We start from the raw sequence: 5,820 nt of genomic DNA on the forward strand, positions 1-5,820 counted from the left end.
TTCTGTAGTGCAAATCTGCAAAATGCAAAAAGCACTAAAAATGCCATAAGTGTGCATCCAGCCTAAGTGAGTGTTATTCCCTATATATATTCCTTACGTTGGTGATCAGTGAGAAGAATGTCCCTTACATTGGTGATCAGTGGGAAGAATGTCCCTTACATTGGTGATCAGTGAGAAGAATGGCCCTTACATTGGTGATCAGTGGGAAGAATGTCCCTTACGTTGGTGATCAGTGAGAAGAATGTCCCTTACATTGGTGATCAGTGGGAAGAATGTCCCTTACATTGGTGATCAGTGAGAAGAATGGCCCTTACATTGGTGATCAGTGAGAAGAATGTCCCTTACATTGGTGATCAGTGGGAAGAATGTCCCTTACATTGGTGATCAGTGGGAAGAATGTCCCTTACATTGGTGATCAGTGGGAAGAATGTCCCTTACATTGGTGATCAGTGGGAAGAATGTCCCTTACATTGGTGATCGGTGAGAAGAATGTTCCTTACATTGGTGATCAGTGAGAAGAATGTCCCTTACATTGGTGATCAGTGAGAAGAATGTTCCTTACATTGGTGATCAGTGGGAAGAATATTGGTGATCAGTGGGAAGAATGTCCCTTACATTGGTGATCAGTGAGAAGAATGTTCCTTACATTGGTGATCAGTGAGAAGAATGTTCCTTACATTGGTGATCAGTGGGAAGAATGTTCCTTACATTGGTGATCAGTGGGAAGAATGTCCCTTACATTGGTGATCAGTGAGAAGAATGTTCCTTACATTGGTGATCAGTGAGAAGAATGTCCCTTACATTGGTGATCAGTGGGAAGAATGTCCCTTACATTGGTGATCAGTGGGAAGAATGTCCCTTACATTGGTGATCAGTGAGAAGAATGTCCCTTACATTGGTGATCAGTGAGAAGAATGTCCCTTACATTGGTGATCAGTGAGAAGAATGTCCCTTACATTGGTGATCAGTGGGAAGAATGTCCCTTACATTGGTGATCAGTGAGAAGAATGTCCCTTACATTGGTGATCAGTGGGAAGAATGTCCCTTACATTGGTGATCAGTGAGAAGAATGTCCCTTACATTGGTGATCAGTGAGAAGAATGTCCCTTACATTGGTGATCAGTGGGAAGAATGTCCCTTACATTGGTGATCAGTGGGAAGAATGTTCCTTACATTGGTGATCAGTGAGAAGAATGTCCCTTACATTGGTGATCAGTGGGAAGAATGTCCTTACATTGGTGATCAGTGAGAAGAATGTCCCTTACATTGGTGATCAGTGAGAAGAATGTCCCTTACATTGGTGATCAGTGAGAAGAATGTCCCTTACATTGGTGATCAGTGGGAAGAATGTCCCTTACATTGGTGATCAGTGGGAAGAATGTTCCTTACATTGGTGATCAGTGGGAAGAATGTCCCTTACATTGGTGATCAGTGAGAAGAATGTCCCTTACATTGGTGATCAGTGAGAAGAATGTCCCTTACATTGGTGATCAGTGAGAAGAATGCTCCTTACATTGGTGATCAGTGAGAAGAATGTTCCTTACATTGGTGATCAGTGAGAAGAATGCCCCTTACATTGGTGATCAGTGGGAAGAATGTCCCTTACATTGGGGGTTAGTGGGAAGAATGTTCCTTACATTGGTGATCAGTGAGAAGAATGCCCCTTACATTGGTGATCAGTGGGAAGAATGCCCCTTACATTGGTGATCAGTGGGAAGAATGTTCCTTACATTGGTGATCAGTGAGAAGAATGTCCCTTACATTGGTGATCAGTGGGAAGAATGTCCCTTACATTGGTGATCAGTGGGAAGAATGTCCCTTACATTGGTGATCAGTGAGAAGAATGTCCCTTACATTGGTGATCAGTGGGAAGAAGGAGGAGGACACACCCAAGGAGCTCTCTGAGAGATCCAACCTTTTTCAAGCCTGGGCCTTGCCTGCTAGCTTGGCCCAGGAATAATGCCTGATCCTGGGGGAGGCCCCGGGACGGATCCCCCTGATGATATGGGGCCTAGTGAGGAGGAGGTGGAGTATCTGTCTGTAGGTCCAGGCCCTGCTGTGGATGCAAATGTCTTCAGTCAGAAGAGCATTGATCGTTTTAGGGCGATTGGAAGAGCTGAAGAAAAACTTAAAATTTTGAAGGCTGAACACAAATCCTTCAAAATCAAGTATTTCCAGGCCTGGAGTAAAAATCGTTTGGCCATGAAGCCTGAGTTGCAGGAATTGGAGGAAAAGGTAAAGGAACAATCTTTATTATTGGAAAAGCTGAAAGATAAAAGTGGAGAAAAGTTTGATAATGAGAGGAGATTTGCCAGCCAGACAGCAAGTTCCAGGGACCAGCAACAGCCTCAGATAATGGATGACGCGGGTCCATCTGCTTCTGCACCTCTCCCTCCATGTCAGGGCTTGGAATCGCCGACGGCAACCAGCCAGGGTTTTGAGAGTGAGCATGGCACCCTGAAATGTATCCAGGAGATGGAGTCACCCCTGAGAGCAAACAAGCCTGCTAATACAGAAGTCCCTGAAGCCAAGCCAGTACAGGTGGAGAAATCTCAGCACCCCTCACTGCCTTCCAACATGTCTGCCCAACCTGCTGTGGTGGACGGTGTCCTGACTAAGGAGCAGAAAGGGAAGGCCTTGTGCAGAGCGCTGCCTGGAGTTTCTGCTGGGACCTGTAGTTCCTCTGTACAAGGTATGCCTGTTACCAGCAATGAGATTGCCTCACCTGAGCCTCCCTGTGGTGGGGGAGGGGATCAGCATATTGCACCATGTGCAGTGGAAGAAGCAATGGAGGTTTCACCTGTTGCAGTGTCAGACCAGCCTGCACTATCCCCTGATGACAACCCTGTCCTGACAGAAGAGAACCGACCAGCTGAAGCTTCTACAAGCACAGCAGTGGGAACTGACACTGCTGGGAAGACTGCAGGAACTGTGAATATTCCAGCAAGTTCTAAAAATGACAGTAATGATAAAACAATGGATGTGGTGGGTGGTGAAGGGGTTAATACTGCTGGGAAAAATAAAAATGACATTCCTCCCCCTGCTCAGCAGAGGAAAGACTCGCCGATTGTTCAGACCAAATCTGTGCAATCGATATCTGCTGCAAATGTGTCAGATGGTTCAAAACAAACAAATGTTTTATCTGCTGGGAGTTACGCGTCGGTTTTGGGGAATCGCACCAAGGAGGGTGGGGGGAATGGTGCAAATGTTGGTGGTCACAATTTGGGGGGGTTTAGTGGGGGGATGGTTGGTGGGTATAAGCGGAGAAATGTGGTCCAGCTGAAGTGGGAAGGGGAGGGGACCCCACCAGTAAGGGGGAGGGTGGCTGAGTTGATCCTGGAAATGGGGTTCAAAGTCGCAGACATTTTTGCTTTGATTTGTCCCGTTGGGAGTTGGGAATTTGATTTGTCCTTTGTAAAACCTGAGGGTCTGGATTTATTTTGGGAACGTTTTAGGGGGCGCAGGGACCTTCCGCAGTGGAATGGTTGGATGCCAAAGGTGGTTTCCAGGCAGCCTCTAATAAAATCAGTGACGATCCTTGTGCGTAACGAATCCATCCCAGAGGCTGATTTGGTAGTATGGTTACGCCGCTATGGTGAAGTCCTCGCTCCACTGCGGAAGGTCCGTGATCAGCATGGGATATGGACAGGGGCCTGGACAGTGTCACTAAAATTGGGGGTGCAGGGAAATGTTGTTCAACATCTGCCCTGTTCAGCCTTTCTGGGGAGGGACAGGCTGACCATTTTTTACCAGGGTCAGCCTAAGGTGTGCAATAAATGTGGTGACAAGGGCCATTTTGCCTCCACCTGCACCCGCAAGAAATGTTCTTTGTGCCAGGAGCTTGGCCATTTGGCTAAAGACTGTACTGACATTCGGTGCAATTTGTGCCAAAAACTTGGTCACCCGTACAGTCAATGCCCGGAGGCATTACATAACCTGCCAGGGTTGGAGGCTGAGCTGCAGAGGCTGGATAAGGAGGATGAGGCCACTGAAACTGTTGTTGTCCCTCCTGTGTCTGTGACATCTGTTTCTGTTCCCCCTAGTGATGTGGTCCCTGAGTCTTTCCCTTCTGTGTCTGTGACATCTGTTTCTGTTCCCCTTAGTGATGTGGTCCCTGAGTCTGTCCCTTCTGTGTCTGTGACTTCTGTTTCTGTTCCCCCTAGAGATGTGGTCCCTAAATCTGTCCCTCCTGTCCCTAATCCATCTATTCGTAGATCCTCCAGACTGGCGGAGGCTGCTGGGGGGGCAGGTTTAGCGGATCTTCCCACTCAGCCTCCAGTCCCTGCCCCTCGGCAGCGCAAGCGTGGTCAGGGGAATGTGGGGGTGCTGGATGGGGGTGGGGCTGATGGAAGGGTGTCCGTACCCCATGTTTCACATTCCATTGATGGGGATTCGGATGAGGAGGGGTGGGAGAAGATTAGGAGGAGGAAAAAAATGAAGAGAAAGACAAGAAAACCGGTCGTCTCTTCCTCAGAGTCGGATCCAGGAGGGGTTCCCCTTGGTAACACCTTTAATGTGTTGTCAGGTGAAAAGATGTCTTTGTCTTCTTCTTTTTCATCTATGGATGAGTCACGTTGTTTGAAGAGAGCGGTTTCTGGTGATGAGAGTGTGGTGAAGGTCAAGAAACGACTACCCCAATCATCCTGATGGCAGTTCCCCCTCCGATAAAGGTGGCGACCATTAATGTCGCCAGCATTAAATCTGCAAGAGCTCGTGATATGGCCTTATTTTTGCTCAGTGAGTTTGATGCTGAGATTTTATTTTTGCAAGAGACCTGGCTCCATACTTTGGCCGATGTCCACCTGGCAAAAAGGGAGTGGAGATGCGGTCCCTCCTTTTGGTCTCTTGCGGCTGAGCCCTGCAGCGGAGTTGCGGTACTTTTTGAAACCGATATGGTAACGCGCCGGCGGGTAATTGAGGTAGAAATAGGTGGATGCATGGTGTTGGACGTTTCTTAGAAGGGCTGCATGCATAATGGGTGCGGGTTTGTTTCTTGACCTTGCAGGTTTGTCTGGTGTAGTGGTGTGAGTTTGTATTAAGATTTACTTTCCTGGTGATTACATAATTTTTGCTTTGCTGTAAAGTCTTTTGTTTGAGAGCAGATTTGCTATATTTATTTTCATTTATGTAAATATGTGTATATTTATGTATATCTTATAGTGATTTTATGCTTTTTGTTTGCAAGACTTTTAATAAACAAAATTGGGAAGAATGTCCCTTACATTGGTGATCAGTGAGAAGAATGTTCCTTACATTGGTGATCAGTGAGAAGAATGTTCCTTACATTGGTGATCAGTGAGAAGAATGTCCCTTACATTGGTGATCAGTGGGAAGAATGTCCCTTACATTGGTGATCAGTGAGAAGAATGCCCCTTACATTGGTGATCAGTGGGAAGAATGTCCCTTACATTGGTGATCAGTGGGAAGAATGTCCCTTACATTGGTGATCAGTGGGAAGAATGTCCCTTACATTGGTGATCAGTGAGAAGAATGTTCCTTACATTGGTGATCAGTGGGAAGAATGTTCCTTACATTGGTGATCAGTGAGAAGAATGTCCCTTACATTGGTGGTCAGTGAGAAGAATGACCCTTACATTGGTGATCAGTGGGAAGAATGTCCCTTACATTGGTGATCAGTGGGAAGAATGTCCCTTACATTGGTGATCAGTGAGAAGAATGTCCCTTACATTGGTGATCAGTGAGAAGAATGTCCCTTACATTGGTGATCAGTGAGAAGAATGTCCCTTACATTGGTGATCAGTGGGAAGAATGCCCCTTACATTGGTGATCAGTGAGAAGAATGTCCCTTACATTGGTGAT

The sequence above is a fragment of the Rana temporaria genome, chromosome 5 (genome assembly GCF_905171775.1).
Source record: "Rana temporaria chromosome 5, aRanTem1.1, whole genome shotgun sequence".
NCBI classification, from domain to species: Eukaryota; Metazoa; Chordata; class Amphibia; order Anura; family Ranidae; genus Rana; species Rana temporaria.